This window comes from Schistocerca cancellata, chromosome 9 (genome assembly GCF_023864275.1).
Source record: "Schistocerca cancellata isolate TAMUIC-IGC-003103 chromosome 9, iqSchCanc2.1, whole genome shotgun sequence".
NCBI lineage: Eukaryota > Metazoa > Arthropoda > Insecta > Orthoptera > Acrididae > Schistocerca > Schistocerca cancellata.
In genome coordinates, this window is record NC_064634.1 from 12,264,850 (window position 1) to 12,285,671 (window position 20,822).

At 39.9% G+C, this 20,822-nt stretch overlaps 1 protein-coding gene across 2 annotated transcripts in view; it reads left to right on the plus strand.

Annotated features, from left to right (window-relative positions):
• LOC126101571 (protein argonaute-2-like) overlaps positions 1–20,822 on the plus strand; it is a 317,714-nt gene that overhangs the window by 258,317 nt on the left and 38,575 nt on the right. The window lies entirely within an intron of this gene.

The window sequence follows — 20,822 nt, forward strand, 5'->3', positions numbered from 1 at the left end:
AGGATTAATTTATTTAGTTAACCATTTTTTGTCTTGCAAGACCATCATCAGAATTTAACTGACTGTCATTATCAAAGAGGTTATAATATTTGTGAACAACTTTAGAAAATATGTTACCCATCTGGACTGAGGCACAAACACTCAGTAAATTTCATCTTTGACAGTGCAGCTGTAATGCAATTGAAAAAGTAAAAAGTTAAGCAGTAAATAAATGTAAATGGAACAAACCAGGAAAAACAATAACAGTAAACTCAAAAAACAGTGCCGATATAATAATTTAAATTAAATTAAATTAACAATCCCAATAAAATTAGTAGTTGAGAGACTAATAAAGAATAGTGTGAAGAGGTGTCATGTATGAAAGGAGGTACAGAAATAGGGTAAAGGATAGAACTGACAGCTGTAACAACAAAATGTATGGAGTATATAGGCAGTCAGAATAAAATAAATAGATACAGGAGAATATAAGAATAGAAAGGAATGAACATGTGGGAAACCTTAGGAAAACTCTGAGCATTAAGTGAAGTTTGGGAGTATTAAGCTGTGTTTGGGCGTTTAATATTAATGAGGGCTGTGGGCTAGGTGTTCTTGATTTCCAGGACTTCCAGCAGGTTGAGTCTCTGGTCTTTGTTTCCACGTGGAAAACATTGGACTGTGGCTGGTGCTATGGCTCTCACTCAGTATATGCTCAGCAACTATGGAGTCATAATTTTGCAACCTCCAGGCATAGAGGAAGGGTATAAGTTTCATAATTTTCAGTTTTCAGTCAGGACAGGATTGCAGCTGTTGGTTGAGGCAATAAATTTTATTATGTCTAGCTCTGTTTCAAATTTCCTTTGGACATGGGGACAGATTTGTGATGGTGCACTTTTCAATGTGAAGCTGCTTGTTTGTGTGTTACCGTGTGTTGTGAGCAAGATTATTACTGTGTCTGCGGTTGTAGTTTTTCTATAAATGTTGAAATAGTATGTTTGTATACTAATGTCAGTGGCTGGATATAGGAAGTTTGTGGATTTGTTGCCAATCTCTATTGCAAACTAAATATTTTTAGTTGACTTTTTAAGTTATGAAAAAGTGTGTTGAGTTGTCTTGTAGTGCCTGTCCACACACACAATACACCAACTTCATATCTGAGCCCGTGTTTAATATGTGCACTTGAAGATTCTTTGTTCAAAGTAGTCCATGAACATTTCAACCAAAAGTGGACTAAGAGGGAAAACTATAGCTAAACCATCTACCTGATTACTCAGAGTCCCTTGGAACTGGAAATAGTTTGGTGCTAAACATACCTAAGTGGTCAGTCTCAAGTCTTCACTTCTACACAGCTGTCATTAAACCTGGACATCAGCTCTGCCACAATATTACTGCATACACCTGACGGTATGTTGCAAAACAAATTACAGACTTCAGAGGATGCTAATTTAGCCCTCAGAGAGATATATCTTTAATCTTAGATACATGGTGCACTTGATGCTCTGTAAGATATATGTTTAATCTTATTTATAAGTTCCACTGAGTTTGAAATACCATTGATTTGATTTGAATTTTATCTTATTTTTAATTAAAGTGTCCGATTTACTAGTCAACATGTAAGATGGGGCAGTGAATGATGGTACAACTGGACAGATGGGTACACCTTGCTTACATAGTTTTGGATTTTGAATGGTTCAAATGGCTCTGAACACTGTGGGACTTAACATCTGAGGTCATCAGTCCCCTAGACTTAGAACTACTTAAACTTAACTAACCTAAGGACATCAGACACATCCATACCTGAAGCAGGATTCGAACCTGCAACCTTAGCAGCAGCAGCGCAGTTCTAGGCTGAAGTGCCTCGAACCGCTCAGCCACAACAGCTGGCTTTTGGAATCCCATAGAGTCTATAAGGTCCTGGGTTCATGTTAATAGCTTTGACTCAGAATCAGAAAACTTAATTTTGTAAGAATTAGGTACACATTTAATCTCATCTTCAAATAACTTATAGGTTATTTAGGAAGGATTTGGAAGCATGTGGGACTCAGGAAACTATTGAAACTTTTCAAATAATCATGCTTGTTCAAAAGTAACATGGTTTTGCATTTATCTGATGTTGTGGTAATGAAATCTTACTAACATAATTTCTTTTTAAATATCTTGAGGGTGTGAAAGTCCTCTAACATGGTACACCTAAATGTTGTTCCTTTCTTTAGTGCATGAGTAACTAAATGTTTGCAGTATTGCTTGTAGCTAAAGTGTATTCAGTATCTGACTTAGGTGGGAAGGACTAAGTCTGACAGGTTAATGATATGCTGTGAATACTTTTGTTTCAATTACTAATCATCCCTAATTTGTTGTTGTTTGGCAAGTATATATCATGCGTTAGAATACTCATGCATTGATGAACTTCACTAATAAGAACACAAACTCACATGAGTGCAGCCTCAACATGTTTGTCTAGTGGATCACTTTTAGATGAGTACACACATTGTCACATATGTGATACAACTTTTTCATTTCTTCCTCCATACATGTATATCTTGTGACCTTCACAACATTATTTGCAGTGGCAGATGTTCCTCTTGATCTGATGGTACACATTACTACTATTCATCAGCTAGCCCCATAACAGATTTAATTTCATTAAAAAATCTGGAACAGCATGTTTTCCTTTGGAAGAAGAAATTGAATTATGCTCTTCACACTGCAGCATCAGGAGTTGTAATGGAGACACGCATTTCAACGTAGCACTGCAACAACAGTTTTCATGTAGTTGAGACAAATGAGTATTTGGTCTACTGTCAACACCTTTTTGTTAAATGTAAGTTGCTTTATGGACATGACTTGTATCTTCCTTGATTTTGTTTGAATCATATTTTCCAATACACTGGAAATAAGAGAAAACAGTTAGATTAACCATGAGTTTAAATTCATGTTCTAGAAAATAATCTTTTAGTTATCTTCTCTTACTTGTCCTAGAATATAAAAAAATTCCAGGTATTGGGTTATACCCTTTCCTAAACTGAAATAAAATGTTACAGAATTTTGTTATCTATCTTTCACACTTGAATCACCATTTCAATACATTCCTTCACAAATTATGCCCGTAGGACGTAAGGTAGAACTTACAAATGGTACCTGCTACTCATAATTCAGCTTACCCCTAAAAAACACCAAACTTACAACAAAAATATTGCAGTATATCCAGTGACAATATTTTTAAGAAAGGCAAAAGAATTTAATTTACTATGTATATTTTTTGTTCGGGATGTGGAAGAGCCTCTTCCAGCGGTTATCGAGCGTGCGGGGTGCAGCCGGGTGCAGATTGTTGCCCATGTCAGCACCAGCGATGCCTGTCGTTGGGGTTCTGAGGTAATCCTTGGGTCCTTTTGATGGCTGGCTAAATTGGCAAAGGCAGTCCCAACTCTCAAGGAGTGGAAGCCAAGCTGATGACTGCAGCATTGTACCCAGGGTGGGTCGGGGTCCTCTGGTTTGGAGTCGAGTGGAGAATCTAAACCGGAAGCTACGTTGGCTCTGTGACAAAAATGGTTGTAGATTCCTCAACCTACGCTATGGGGTGGAAGGTTGTAGGATGCCTATTGATAGATCAGGGGTGCACTACACACAGGAAGCAGCTACATGGATAGCACAATACTTATGGCGTGCACGTGCGGGTTTTTAGATTAGGTTCCTCTCCACAGGAAACAAACCGTTGGCCTGAAAAATTATCAGTTCATGACACTGATGTGGATGTGTCAACTGTAAAAATTGTTAGTTTCCCTATACAGTTCATTCCAAAGGATTTAAATATGCTCAATATCATGTTAGTAAATTGTCAAAGTGTCTGTAGCAAGATCTCTGAGTTACTCTCCGAAATAGGCAGTAGCAATGCCAATATTGTATTAGGTACCAAAAGCTGGATGAAATCAGACATAAGTAGCAGTGAAATTTTGAACTCAGATTGGACCATGTTTAGGAAGGATAGGACTGATGCTATGGGAGGTGGTGCGTTCATTGCAGTTAAAAGCTGTTTAAATGCAGTTGAAATCGATACTGGGTCAGACTGTGAAATAGTCTGGATGAAGCTGTCAATCAGACAAGGATTGTCCATTGTATTAGGATGTTTTTATAGACCACCTGCATCCACAACAAATGTGGCAGAACGTTTCAGGGAAATCCTTCAGTACATAGGGAATAAATATCCAAATTATAAATTAATTATAGATGGAGACTTTAATCTGGCATCCACTGACTGGGAAAATTACACATTTATCACAGGAGGCAGAAGCAAAGACTCATGTGAAGTTATTCTAGGAGCGCTCTCAACATACAACCTTGAGCAATTGGTTGGAAAACCAACTCAAGATGGGAACGTATTAGATATCGTAGTGACAAACAGACCTGAGCTTTTTGAGGAAGTTAATCTAGAAGAGCCAGCCTCGGTGGTCTAGCGGTTCTAGGCGCTCAGTCCGGAACCGCACGACTGCTACGGTCGCAGGTTCGAATCCTGCCTCGGGCATGGATGTGTGTGATGTCCTTAGGTTAGTTAGGTTTAAGTAGTTCTAAGTTCTAGGGGACTGATGACTACAGATGTCAAGTCCCATAGTGCTCAGAGCCATTTGAATCTAGAAGAAGGTATTAGCGACCATAATGTCGTTATGGCTTCTGTCAGTGGAAATTGCAAAAACACCAAAGAAACAGTGTAGAGTTTTCTTGTTTGGGAAAGCAAATAAAAGTGTCATTAATGAATATCTTCATAGTGAGCTCCAAGCATTCACCACGGACACAAGGATATTCGAGCATCTTTGGTTGGAATTAAAGGTATTGTCCACTATGTGCTAGAGAAATATGTGCCTAGCAAAAATATAAGGGAGGGAAAGGATCCACCTCAGTACAACAAACCTATTAGGAAGTTGCTGAGAAAGCAGAGAATTTTGCACAGTCGTTTTAAACGTAGTCACTGCCCCAATGATGAACAGAAATTATGCGAAATGAAAGCAGCTGTCAAAAGGTCAATGAGAGATTCTTTTAACGAATTTGAAAACAATATTTTCTCTGCAGATTCTAAAAATAACCCCAAAAAATTTTGGACGTACGTAAAATCTGTGAACACTACAAATAATTCACTACCTTCTCTTGCTGACAGTACGGGTAATGCAATTGATGATGATAAACAGAAGGCTGAAATTCTCAACCTAGCTTTCTAAGACTCGTTTATGGTAGAAGACTGCAGCACCATACCCTCTTTCAATTATTGAACAAATGCAAGGATGGCTGACATAGTGTTTAGTGTATCTGGGATTGTAAAACAGTTAAGATCCTTAGACACCAGGAAGGCATCTGATCCAGACGGAGTCCCCGTAAGATTTTATGTTGACTATGCTACAAATATAGCACCATTCTTATCCATCATCTATCAGAGATCATGGGAACAGCAGAAAGTTCCACAGGACTGGAAGAAGGCCCAGGTCATAGCAATCAATAAGAAGGGTAGAAAATCGGATGCAGATAAATACCAGCCAATTTCACTGACATGGATTTTTTGTGGAATCATGGAACATATTTTGTGCTCAGACATAATGACCTTTCTAGACTCTGAGAAGCTCATCTGCAGAAACCAGCATGGTTTTAGGAAACAGCAGTCATACGAGACACAGCTGGCCCTCTTTGTGCATGATATACAACAGGATCTAGATAACAGCTCCCAGGTTGATGCCATATTTCTCAACTTTCCAAAGGTGTTCAACTCAGTTCCACACTGTCGCTTGCTCCAAAAAGTGTGCGCTTACAGTCTATCTGATGACATATGTGGTAGGATAGAAAGTTTTGTAACAGACAGAGAGCAGTATGTCGTCCTGAATGGGGTGACTTCAGCAGAAACAAGCGTAACTTCAGGTGTGCCCCAGGGCAGCGTAATAGGTCTGCTGCTTTTTACAATTTACATAAGTGATCTGGTTGATGGTACTGACAGCAGCATTAGACTATTTGCCAATGATGCTGTAGTCTACAGGAAAGTATTATCATACGAAAGTTGTGAACAAATCAATGAGGATTTGCAGAAAATAAATGTGTGTAATGACTGGCAGTTATATTTCAGTATTAGTAAGTGTAACCTACTGTGTATAACATGGCAAAAATCCCCATTAATGTACAAGTACAAAATAAATGCCCAGTCTTAGGAAGTGGTAACATCCATCAAGTATCTGGGTGTGACTATTCAAAATGATCTGAAATGGAATGATCAGATTACACAAGTAATGGGCAAGGTGAACTCTAGATTGCAGTTTACTGGTAGAATCCTGAAGCAGTGCAGTCCTTCAACAAAGTAAATAGCTTACAATACATTAGTTCATCCAGTGTTAGAGTATTGTTCGTCTGTATGGGACCCTTACCAGTTGGGTCTGATTCAGGAGATTGAGGAGGTCCAAAGAAGAGCGGCCAGATTCGTGACTGGTGCATTTATCCGTTGCGAGAGTGTTACAAATCTCATAGAAAGTTTGAAGTGGGACACACTCGCAGATAGACAACGCACTAAATGGAAGGGGCTGCTCACTAAATTCCGAAATCCGATCTTCGCCGAGGATGTAGAGCGTATATTATTACTACCAACTTTCAAATCGCGCAATGATCACCATTCAAAGATAAGGGAAATTAGAGCTCGTACTGAGGCATTCAGACAGTCATTTTTCCCTTGCGCGATCTGTGAGTGGAACAGGGGGGGGGGGGGGGGGGATATGATTTCGGCATGAATTGTAGGTGTAGAGTGCATCTGTAGTCACAATAATAATTACAAATATATTTTGCCAATGAAAATTTCTAAAAGAATAAATATAAAAAAAGAACTGTGATATACCTGTGAACCAATACCATTCAGGTGCAGGTACAACCTACACATGTATTTCACATTGAGACATGTGTGTATTTGCTTTAAACATCATGTTAGTTATAAATATAAATGTAAAAAACTTGTATGTGAGCACTATTAGACATTATTGTATAATAAAATTGTGTATTCTGTTTGGACTGTTGGGCATCAAGCATCTGGGAGTAGAAAGGTGGTGTGCAAAAATAAAATAATGTTAGAAGTAAAAATACTTATTTATTTGCCCAGTGGGTGAATCTTTAATTACAAAAGCAGGTGACATTAGTTTGCCTCAGAGACTAAGTGGGAAAACAAATAGTTAGATTCTGAGAAATTCAGAAGTTATCAAAATTAGATGATGCAGGAAATAACATATATATGCATCTGTGAAGCAGACAGGATACAGAGTAGACAGTAATGTGAGTAAATACCAAAAATTAAAAAAAAAAACACATTCACAGCTGAAAAGACAAGCAGAAAAAATTGTGTATGACTAGTTTGAACAAGCTGGAAAAGCAGAAATTTTAGTTAATGTATGCATCTGCGAATCAGATTCTTGCACCAAATAAAATCAGACCCCTGATAGGAAAATTAGTATTTAAATTTTAAAACAAAGGAATTGCTATGTTGCTTATGCATATAAAATAATGTATTCATCTGTGAAGCAGACTTGAACACGAACTAACATCAGCTACATGAAAAACAGAATTTTAAAAAAAGTTCATACTGATGAAAACTATAACTTAACACACACAGCTGTGAAACCATTAAAGGGAAACATCTGTTTCACTAATATAGGTAATCATAGTAAACAGGAACTTCTAATTAATTTATACATCTGGGAAATAGACTTGTGCTTTTTGACTTTACACACACAGCTGTGAAGCAGCCTATTTCATGAATGTGTGTAATTGTAGAAGGCAGAAAATTTATCATTTACGCATCAATAAAACAGACTGAAGTGTTTACCAAGTACTTTTATGAGTAATGAAATCTCAGGCAAGCAAAGGGTATGAAGCGTGCAAATTAGATGAATACAGCAACACCTTGATTTCGGCTGATCTCCCAGGCAGATGCTTGACAAATTGTAAACCATACACGCAGACTACAAATTAAATTTACATAGCAATTGAATACAACAGAAACATGAGGGCATACAACTGAGTCCCTTGCCCACCTAGTATTAGGAGAAGATAAATATTAAGAGGCACTTAAATACAAGAGACAATAGGCACTGTGATTTCAATTTAAAAAAATTATGTGTCTCCTAAAACTGACACACTCTTACAGTTAAGTGACTATTTACTTGAACAAAACGATGTTCCTCATTGTTGGTCCTGGATTAGGGCAAAGCAAATCGTGGGCAGTGTATGAAACCATGTCCGCCAGCCGAGGTAGTAGGAGCAACTCCAGAATATGCTCCATCACTACACAGGCGAGGTAAAGTTACAGCTCTCCAATGACAGATGGCTGGGCCTATGAAGTAAATATCAGTTGTGCTGACATAGTGAGCAACCACAATGGCTTTGAACTACAAGACATTGTCCTATTTGAGGTTCTGTCAAAACAGCCAAATTCCCACTGATCTTGACTGAGGTGCACATGTGCTTAAATCCCTTACAGAGCCATAGCAGGTGCCATGACTTGGAATGAAAATCCTTTATCATTTAGCTACGATATAGCAGGTCAGCAACTGGAAGCAGTTAATTCCATAGATTATCTGGGAGTAGGCATTAGGAGTGATTGGAAATGGAATGATCATATATGTTGATCGTCAGTAAAGCAGATGCCAGACTGAGATTCATCGAAAGAATCCTAAGGAAATGCAATCCGAAAACAAAGGAATTACATTACAGTACACTTGTTCGTCCACTGCTTGACTATTGCTCAACAGTGTGGGATCCATACCAGATAGGGTTGACAGAAGAGATAGAGAAGATCCAACGGAGAGCAGTGCTCTTCGTTACAGGATCATTTAGTAATCACGAAAGTGTTACAGAGATGATAGATAAACTCCAGTGGAAGACTTTGCAGGAGAGACGCTCAGTAGCTCGGTACGGGCTTTTGTTGAAGTTTCGAGAAAATACCTTCACCGAGGAGTCAAGCAGTATATTGCTCCCTCCTACGTATATCTCAAGAAGAGACCATGAGGATAAAATCAGAGAGATTAAAGCCTACACAGAGGCATACCGGCAATCTTTCTTTCCACGAACAATAGCAGACTGGAATAGAAGGGAGAAATGATGGAGGTACACAAAGTTCCCTCTGCCACACACCGTCAGGTGGCTTGTGGAGTATGGATGTAGATGTAGATGTAGAATGTGAAGAAAACCTTAGCTAAACAATGCTAGGCATGATGAGTACCAGATCTCGGTATTCAAGAGGCTTGGTCCTGGTCCAGGAAACTCCTGGGGAGGTAATCCTAATGATGTCATACAGTCCCCCAAAGTGAGGGAGCATCCAGCAGTAAATGTCTATCCAACTGTACTCTGTGCACTAAATTTTTAAAAATGAACCACATCACTCTCCTTTAGTGAGGCAGGGTGCCTGCCCCTGTTATACCATGCAACCTCCCACCTTTTCAGTATTGTTTTTAGCAGCTTCCCAATTGTTTTTGATGGTTCAAAAATGGTTCAAATGGCTCTGAGCACTATGGGACTCAACATCTTAGGTCATAAGTCCCCTGGAACTTATAACTACTTAAACCTAACTAACCTAAGGACATCACACACACCCATGCCCGAGGCAGGATTCGAACCTGCGACCGTAGCTGTCCCGCAGTTCCGGACTGCAGCGCCAGAACCGCACGGCCACCGCGGCCGGCGTTTTGGATGGTCTTTGGATTAATAACCTAAGGAAGAATGTTTACTGATTACAGGCTTTATATCGGGAAATTCACTAGAAATGAAAACATCAGCTTGGGAGATGTAGTTTTATGAGTTTTGCACACAGCTGTGTTAAACAAGAAGTTAAGACAGTTGATGGACGGATCTCACTTGGCCCAAGACTGAGAATGAAAAATAATCAGGGCCAACCTTATGTTACGATAGACTCTACCTGTGAGAGATGGCTGCAGGTAATAGGCTGTGACTGTGATGTGAGAAATAGCACTATTAAAATGAAACCTCCTGAATTCATGGGACAAATAGGCCAGCACATTATCATTTACTAAAACCTTAGATGCCCTAAACACTGAAAGGATTTTGGGCAGGTGCTGAATGGTATCGCCAGTTGTCATGGATGTACTCAGAAGGAATTGGAACAAAAGGAGCAAATGCATAAACCACCAGAAGTAGGTGAGCAAATGCATCAAATACCACAAGTGTGTACTTGTTACCACATTTAGAGTGAAGTAGGGCCTCCAAATAGTCAGTAAACAGCTTATCTATGGCGTTCTCTGCCCAACTGGAATGTAGATCTCCCATTCGGGTATTGGAATTGACTTAGCCATTTTACATTCTTGGCACTGGCCAAGCAATTTCCTTACATTGACATTCATAGTTGCTCAAGTTAAATGTTCTTTAATATTCATAATGGTTTCGTAAACGCTGAACTGTCCCCCACATAGTGACTGTAGGAAGTATTTAAGGCTGCTGGAATCAGTTCCTTTGGGAGATGGTGATATGAGAGATCTGTATTGATAGGATAACCCAGCACTTGTTCACCATCTCTAAGCTGTTGTTCTGACATCCTTTAGTTGAACACCGTCATCCTATTTTTCTCCTGAGTTTCCAAAGAGTGCAGGAATCTCCCCCCCCCCCCCCCCCCCCACACACACACACACACACACAACAGCAGAATCACATGTGGACCCCTGGTGAGCTTGCTGAGTCTCTACTATTTGCGATTCTCATTGAAACATATGACAGGGAGAATTAGATACTTGGTTGTCTCAACCTCTAATATGCTTTATGTGAAAGTAGAAGTCAAAACTTCTAACAGCCCAATGGGCAATCCTTCATGTTTTACATGGCGTAGGCAATACCCATGTCAAAGCGTGGTTATCCATTTCCAGACAGAATAATTTGTATTCAGGACAGAGTTTAAATTTGTTGAGTCTGAACAAGACGGACAAGGCCTCCAGTTCCTCACTCTCTTGGAGTAACACAGCCGCTATCCCTCAATTAGAAACATAGGTTTGCAAAATAAATTCACAGTTGAGGTCAGGTACAGTTAAGACAGGCACTGCAGTCAAGGCCATTTTCAAGCCACTGAATGCGGACTAATGGGTGTCGATCCATTGAAGTTTTCCCCCATTTCAGCACATCTGATTTAGTGGTGCAGCCAGCTGGACAAAATTAGTGACAAATTTTTGGAAAACAATTATTATTATTACCTTTATTACCAATTTTATGTCATTCACCAGCCACAGTTGGACAGACAGCGTCAAGATACAACATTATCAAAATACATGAATACAACTCTACTATGATAGTAATTTAATACCGCAAGACACATTTAAGTTATAAATTAGATTACAATAATATCACAACAATAAAATAGACACAAGTATAGAATGAAATTAAATATAACAGTTGCTGTTGGAGTCATGGAACTGAGCTGCAGCTCAAGTAAACACTATGCTTTTACTAGAGAAGAATTCTTCAATATCATAGAAGGGTTGCTCTTTTAGCTTACACAAAATAGTAGTTTCAAACTGCTCACATGGTAAAGACTGAATGTCATCAGCTAGAGCATTAAACAATTTTAGGGCCACCATTGGGAAGGTGTTTTGTGCCTTTACTAATCGACACCTCGGCATGTCGATACTGTCTTTGTTGCAAGTGCTGTATTTGTGAACTTCATTTCTCTTTCTATAGATATCATGGTTTCTCTTTATGTGGAAGTGGCAGTTCAATATATATTGGCTGTAAACAGTCAGAACTCCTAACGCGGTGAAAATTCGTTCATAGTGGTCTGTTTTTTGCTTGAAGTAATGATCTGCAGCCTGCAGAATGGCCCCAAAACAACAGCCTATAACTGATGTGGCTGTGGAACATTGCATAGTACACAGTTAGCAGGTACTGTTCTGGTACTATACTTTTCAGTTTCCTCAAGAGGTACAAGATCCGTTAAAGTTTGGAACATACATGTTTGGTTTGCTGTTGCCAGGTTAATTTGGTATCAATGAGAATGCCCAGAAGTTAACAATTGCTGCATTACCCAGTGCTCCAGTATTGCTGAGGCTGCATATCATCCTTTGAGTTTTTTCTTCATTAATTTTCATTTTGTTCATGATAAACCAGGCCTTAGCTTCATTGAACAAGACTTCTGCTTGTTGGACTGCCTGTACAACATTCTCTCCTTTTGAGAACAAGGTTGTATCATCAGCAAACTGCAAGATGTGCCCATTGGAGCCTATGTCATTTACGAAGACAACGAATAGCAGGGGACCTATTACTGATCCCTGTGGCACACCGTGCTGTAGCTTTTTCTCACCTGAATCAGCTCCTTGCACGGAGACCATTTGTCGTCTGTTTCTCAGGTAGGATTCAAGAGTTTGCAGGACAGATCCCCGTATACCATATGTTTTTAGCTTTCTGAGCAGGGCCTTATGTGGGATGCAGTCAAATGCCTTACTAAGGTCACAGAGTACTAGTGCTATAGACTCTTTGTCTTCAAAACGCTGGCTTATGTTTGTTACTAAGTCAAGTACAGCTGCTGTTGTTACCTGCCCTTCCGAAAGCCATGTTGTGCATCACTGTTGTTCTTTCATTATTGACTCCATCACCTTCACTATTACTGGTAATACAGATATGGGCCTGTAGCTTGACACTTCATGTGGACTGCCTTTTTTGTAAACAGGCAATGTGCGTGCTACTTTCAGGAAGTCTGGAAATTCCCCTGCATGGAGGCTTTTATTTATTACTACTGTTAATGTCTGTGCAATTTCACTGATTATAGTTTTTAACATAGTACAGGACATGCCATACATATCAGGGCTCCCTGAAGAGTTGTAGCTTTTTACAATTTTTATTATTTCTTTTGTATACACTCTCTTCCACATTACCATGCTGCATTTATTATCAAATTTCACAACAGCTGCAGGATCTATTCCAAAGTCAGGAATTTCATCTACTGTGTTTTCCACCATTTGTATAAAATAGTCGTTAAACTCATATGAACTGCAAGAATTGGAGCAAGAGGTGGGCTTTTATCTGTGCTCATTAACCAGATCCTATGCTGCTTTACAAGGATTGTGAGCTTCTTCAATAAATCTGGCATTGCTTTCCTTCTTTGCTTTTTCTACTTTCTTTCTGTAGATCCTTTTGGTCTGTAAATAACTGGAGTACAGTCTATCCTTAATATCTATATATTTAGCAGCTTTGACCTTGTCATTTAGTATTTGGACAATACATTTTAATTTAGCTAGTCTAGGAGTATACCACCTTTTACTTTGTTAGTTTTTTGTCTACATTTTGATTTAGCATTTGAATATCTCTTGGGTTTAAATGGAAAATGTTCATCAAATTTCACTTTAAGGGTCCGGAACATGTGATTGTATGCAGAATTTGGTGGCAATTCATCAATTACTTGGATCCAGCCTATAGTAGACACTGTAGTTTTGAAATAATGTAAGCTTTTCTTTGTAATAACTCTTATTTCTGAATACGTAATTTGAATGCCAGCTGGGAATTTGTTGTGTACGTATTAAGTTTGACCATTTCTTCATGATTACTGCATGGTGATCTGCTACTATAGGGTCCACCATACTTACTTTGTAGTCCCAACTATTTAGGTTTGTCACAATTTTGTCAAGACAAATAGCTCCTCTTGTTGGTAGGGAGTTTCCTACGAATAGCCCAAAGCTGCTTACTAAGTTCATGAAAGCTCTTTCTTTATCATTACCTTCTCCAATATGAATGTTGAAGTCACCACATAAAGCAATTTTTGTCCCTAAGTGCACTAGGTGACACAGACAGCTTTCCAACTGGTTGAGGAAATTTTCAAAATTTCCATCCGGGGAACTGTACACAGAAACATTTAAGTTGGCATCTGACAGTCCCAAAGCAGCTAATTCTAGGTCTAGATCTACACAAAATTTACTTAAGTCAATTTTATTGGCACTGAGTTTACTATTTACATACACAGCCACACCACCATGGACAGTAGTTTCTCAACACCATGCATTCACCATTTCTAAATATTTCAATGTTTCTGTAGTGTTATGTTTCTGGTTGGGCTTGCCAGTGTTCACATATACATAATACATCAGGTCCCACTTCGTCAACAAACAGTGATAATGTATCAAGTTTCGTTCTGAGGCACTGCACATTTACACTCGCTATAACTAAGAGTTTGACAGAGCACTGAAAGACCTGAGTCGAAACAAGGCCCCGGGAATAGACAACATTCCATTAGAACTACTGATGGCTTTGGGAGAGCCAGTCATGACAAAACTCTACCATCTGGTGAGCAAGATGTATGAGACAGGCGAAATACCCTCAGACTTCAACAAGAATATAATAAATCCAATCCCAAAGAAAGCAGGTGTTGAAAGATGTGAAAATTACCGAACTATCAGTTTAATAAGTCACAGCTGCAAAATACTAATGCGAATTATTTACAGACGAATGGAAAAACTGGTAGAAGCGGACCTCGGGGAAGATCAGTTTGGATTCCGTAGAAATTTTGGAACACGTGAGGCAATACTAACCTTACGACTTATCTTAGAAGAAAGATTAAGGAAAGGCAAACCTACATTTCTAGCATTTGTAGACTTAGAGAAAGCTTTTGACAATGTTAACTGGAATACTCTCTTTTAAATTCTGAAGGTGGCAGGGGTAAAATACAGGGAGCGAAAGGCTATTTACAATTTGTACAGAAACCAGATGGCAGTTATAAGAGTCGAGGGGCATGAAAGGGAAGCAGTGGTTGGGAAAGGAGTGAGACAGGGTTGTAGCCTGTCCCCGATGTTATTCAATCTGTATATTGAGCAAGCAGTAAAGGAAACCAAAGAAAAATTCGGAGTAGTTATTAAAATTCATGGAGAAGAATTAAAAACTTTGAGGTTCGCCAATGACATTGTAATTCTGTCAGAGACAGCAAGGGACTTGGAAGAGCAGTTGAATGGAATGGACAGTGTCTTGAAAGGAGGATATAAGATGAACATCAACAAAAGCAAAACAAGGATAATGGAATGTAGTCAAATTAAATCGGGTGATGCTGAGGGAATTAGATTAGGAAATGAGACACTTAAAGTAGTAAAGGAATTTTGCTATTTAGGGAGTAAAATAACTGATGATGGTCGAAGTAGAGAGGATATAAAATGTAGACTGGCAATGGCAAGGAAATCGTTTCTGAAGAAGAGAAATTTGTTAACATCGAGTATAGATTTAAGTGTCAGGAAGTCGTTTCTGAAAATACAGTCCTGGAAATGGAAAAAAGAACACATTGACACCGGTGTGTCAGACCCACCATACTTGCTCCGGACACTGCGAGAGGGCTGTACAAGCAATGATCACACGCACGGCACAGCGGACACACCAGGAACCGCGGTGTTGGCCGTCGAATGGCGCTAGCTGCGCAGCATTTGTGCACCGCCGCCGTCAGTGTCAGCCAGTTTGCCGTGGCATACGGAGCTCCATCGCAGTCTTTAACACTGGTAGCATGCCGCGACAGCGTGGACGTGAACCGTATGTGCAGTTGACGGACTTTGAGCGAGGGCGTATAGTGGGCATGCAGGAGGCCGGGTAGACGTACCGCCGAATTTCTCAACACGTGGGGCGTGAGGTCTCCACAGTACATCGATGTTGTCGCCAGTGGTTGGCGGAAGGTGCACGTGCCCGTCGACCTGGGACCGGACCGCAGCGACGCACGGATGCACGCCAAGACCGTAGGATCCTACGCAGTGCCGTAGGGGACCGCACCGCCACTTCCCAGCAAATTAGGGACACTGTTGCTCCTGGGGTATCGGCGAGGACCATTCGCAACCGTCTCCATGAAGCTGGGCTACGGTCCCGCACACCGTTAGGCCGTCTTCCGCTCACGCCCCAACATCGTGCAGCCCGCCTCCAGTGGTGTCGCGACAGGTGTGAATGGAGGGACGAATGGAGACGTGTCGTCTTCAGCGATGAGAGTCGCTTCTGCCTTGGTGCCAATGATGGTCGTATGCGTGTTTGGCGCCGTGCAGGTGAGCGCCACAATCAGGACTGCATACGACCGAGGCACACAGGGCCAACACCCGGCATCATGGTGTGGGGAGCGATCTCCTACACTGGCCGTACACCACTGGTGATCGTCGAGGGGACACTGAATAGTGCACGGTACATCCAAACCGTCATCGAACCCATCGTTCTACCATTCCTAGACCGGCAAGGGAACTTGCTGTTCCAACAGGACAATGCACGTCCGCATGTATCTCGTGCCACCCAACGTGCTCTAGAAGGTGTAAGTCAACTACCCTGGCCAGCAAGATCTCCGGATCTGTCCCCCATTGAGCATGTTTGGGACTGGATGAAGCGTCGTCTCACGCGGTCTGCACGTCCAGCACGAACGCTGGTCCAACTGAGGCGCCAGGTGGAAATGGCATGGCAAGCCGTTCCACAGGACTACATCCAGCATCTCTACGATCGTCTCCATGGGAGAATAGCAGCCTGCATTGCTGCGAAAGGTGGATATACACTGTACTAGTGCCGACATTGTGCATGCTCTGTTGCCTGTGTCTATGTGCCTGTGGTTCTGTCAGTGTGATCATGTGATGTATCTGACCCCAGGAATGTGTCAATTAAGTTTCCCCTTCCTGGGACAATGAATTCATGGTGTTCTTATTTCAATTTCCAGGAGTGTACTTGTAGTACTTTAATAAGTTCGCTCAGTTCCTTTTTGTATTCAGTGGTTGCATTTATTTGTCCACATATAATTTCAGGAATTGTTAAGGAATATTATCTCCTCTTCAACCTGATTTGACCACATGTCTTCCAAAGCCCTTTTAATTTCTGACACTAATATTGGGTCACCTGTGTCTTCGATATCAACACCCATTTCTCCTTTTGTCATTCCATCATGCAAGACCTCTCCTTTGTAGAGACCTTCCGTGTACTCCGTCCATTTATCCACTCTGTCCTCTTGATTTAACAGTGGAATTTCCATTGCATTCTTAATGTTAATGCCATTGCTTTTAATTTTACTGAAGCTCATTATGACTTTTCTAGTTGCTGAGTCCTTCCAACAAACATTTCTTTTTCGATTTCTTCGCATTTTACCTTCAGCCTTTTTGCCTTGGCTTCTATGCAATTCCCTTTTATTGCATTCCTAAGTTACTTATCTTCCTGTATTTCTGTCTTTTCGTAAACATTTTTGTACCTCCTTCTTTTATTCATCAATTGAAGCAGTTCTTCTCTTACCCAAGGTTTATTCACATGTAATTTCCTAGTAGCTATCGTTGTCTGTCCAAATTCTGCAACTGTTGTTTTTGGAGATACTAATATCTCTTCAACTGAACTGCCTACTGTAGTAATAATTTTCATAGTAACTTTCACATTGATTCTTTGAGATGATTCTTGTAAATGTAAGTCCACCTTCATCATTATGGAGTAGTGACTGAGACAATATCTGCACCTGGGTATGTCTTACAATCCAATATCTGATTTTGGAATCTCCATTTTACCATTCTGTAATCCACCTGGAATCTTTCCTTATCCCAAGGTCTTTTCCAAGTACTTCTCCTCCTCTAGTGGTTTCTGAATAGTATATTCACTATGGCCAGTGGAAATTTATTGCAGAACTCAGTTAGTCTTTCTCGCTCTCATATCTACTACTGAATCCATTTTTTCCATAACTCTTATGTTCTGTTACTTTCCTAGTTCCAATCTTCCATGATTATTAGATTATCATCTCCCTTTATGCACTGAGCTAATCATTCAATGCCCTCGTATTGTACCTCATCATCTTCTTCTTGGGATGTCAGCCTGTATATCTGAACTATTGTTGTTGGCATTGGTGTGCTGTTGATTCTGATGAGAACAATATTATCACTGAACTGTTCACAGTAACTTATTACCTGTCCTAACTCTCTATTCATAATGAATCCTACTCCATTGATACCATTTTTGCTGCTGTTGTTCTTAGCCTATGTTCATCTGAACTGAAATCCTTATCTTTTTCCCATTCTAGTTCACTGGCACCCACTAAACGTATTTTAAGCCTTTGCATTTCTGCTTTCAGATTTTCTACCACATTCAGACTTCTGCATTCCACATACCAGCTTGTAGAAAGTTAGCTCTCCACTGGTTACTTGTCTTTTCTCTCAGAATTAGCTCCCCCTTAGCAGTCCCCTGCTGATGATGTGAATGGCGTGCAGTGCCCATCCGATGATCTGAATGGTGTACTACGAGGGCATACTGAAAAGTAATGCCTCCAATTTTTTATGTGCAAACTCTTAAAACATTTTTAAATAATGATAAAATTAACATTCTGCATCATTACTCTTTATGTCTACATATTTATTTCTCACTGTAGTCACCCTGGCAAAGAACACATTTCTATCAACAAGAGACTAGTTTGTTGACATCTTCATTATAGAATGTTTGACTTTGTTAACAGGGCCACAGCCTCACTTCTGTTTACAGTGCTTCAGCACTATCAAAATGAAGTCCTGAGAGGCATTCTTTAAGCTTTGGAAACATACGAAAATCGGATGGGGCCAAGTTGGGACTGTATGGAGGACGTTTAGTGACAGTGAACCCAAGGCGTTAAATTGTTGCCACTCATGTGTGGTCTGGCAGTGTCACGCTAAAGGAGAGGGTGCTCCAAGTATGGACAAACTCTCTGAATTATAAACTCAGTTATAGCACACTGTTTCTGATGCATCAGCATAGTTACATTACCACTGTGCTACACACTACAATTTGGAGCCCTCTTGTAGCAGAGAGCTGCAAATATGTGAACATGAATACTTTACAGCACACCCGCACAATATGAAATCATTTGGCAATTTAGAGATCATCATGACACTTTTTTCAATTAAAGGCCACATGTCCTGCTGATGGACTTTACATGGTTTTAATGCAGTTGTTTCCATTGCCTTCTGCATCCTCAAGCCATTGATCATTGCCAATTCTTATGCCTTTCAGGAGCAATTTCCCACCCCTAGGGGTAAGGTTGCCCTAAACCCTATCCACTTTTCTGCTCTCTTCGACAAAGCCTTTGGCAGAATGAAGGTGATTCTTTATATTGAAAGTCTTCAGCCACCAACACCAACAGTTTTATTCAAAATTTAAGTACTGGATGGGATCAAATCCATGATTACTAGTCAGAGATGCTTCTATGCTACTCCTAGACTATGGGTGCCACTAGCCCTATCGTAAGTGAAAGACTTCCAGAAAATGTTCATTTTGCTGTGTTGATGCAACTCTACCTAGTACCCTGTAATAAATATTTTCCACAGTGTAACTTTTCTCTTTTACAGATAAAACAAATTTGTGTGCACCATGACCAGAAACGTCACAATATGCTTTCTGAAACTTTGACAAAACCTTGATTTGAACAAGGCTGAGAAATTAAGAGAGAGGAACAAAGATGAAACCCTTTGGGCAAAGAGTGTATTTTAAGTAATGCCCACCAAATTTTACCAACAGCCATAGCTCTTGTTAAACCTTTGTAATCTTAGTTACTTACTTACGTGAGGTGTACAGTTGTATATTGTAGTCAAATGCTCTGTTGTTGTGCATCAATCAGTTTACAATGCAATTTGAAATACCATTGGATGAACATTTACATATTCAGTATCTCTGCATGGCAGTTTTAACCTTGGTATAAAGCCCAATGGCAGCCAAATGAATATTCAAGTTAATTAGTAAAATCTAGGAGACATTGGTGATGTAACATTAGATGTTCAGAAAAACATCATCCATACAATTTTGAGGATAGCTAGGGCAGAAAGGTGTGAAAACTATTGCACAGCCAGCTTAACAACTTATGCATCCAAGCTGCTGACAAGAATAATATAAAGAAGAATGGAAAAGAAAATTGTGGATCTGTTAGATGATTGTAAGTTTGGATTTAGGAGAGGTAAAGGTGCCAGAGGCAGTTTTGACTTTGCATTTGATACTGGCAGCGAGACTGAAGAAAAATCAAAATATGCTCATAGGATTTGTTGATCTAGAAAAGTGATGGACAACGTGAAATGGTGCAAGTTGCTCAAAATTCTGAGAAACATAGGAGTAAGTTACAGGGAAAGACAGATGATATTAAAATACGTACAAGAACTTTAGTGGGAATAGTAAAATTGGAAGACCAAGGACAGAGTGCTTGGGTTAAAAAGGCTGTGGGAGAGGAATGTAGTCCTTCACCCCTACTGTTCAATGTATACATGTAAGAAGCAATGAAGAAAACGAAAGTATGATTCAAGAGTGTGATCAAAATTCAGAGTGAGAGAATATCAATGATAAGATTAAGTGATGAGATTGCTATCCTCAGTGAAGGTGAAGAAGGAGCAGTGTATCAGTTGAATGGAAAGAATAGTCTAATGAACACAGAATATGGATTGAACATAAACCAGAAAAAGCCAAAAGTAATGAGAAGTAGTAGAAACATTGGTGGTCACAAAGTAGATGAAGCTAAGGAATTCTGTTACCTTGGAAGCAAAATAATGGATGAAGCATGGAGGACATAAAAAAGTAGACTATCACAGGCAAAGAGGACTTCCTGGCCAAGAGAAGGCAACTGGTGTCAAACTTAGGTGTTAATATGAGGAAGAAATTTCTGAGAATGTACTTTCTGAACACAGCAGTGAATGGTAGTGAACTGTTGACAATGGGAAAACCAGAACAGAAGAGTCTCGAAGCATGTGACATGTAGTGCTGCAGAAGAATGTTGAAAATCAGGTGGATTGATAAGATAAGAGATGAGGAGGTCCTCTGCAGAATCGCTAAAGAAAGGAATAAATGGAACACAATGACAAGGAGGAACAGGATGATTTATTTATTTATTTATTTACATTTTCTTTGCATGGAGCCATCGTAATGAAGGCTTTTGCAAACGT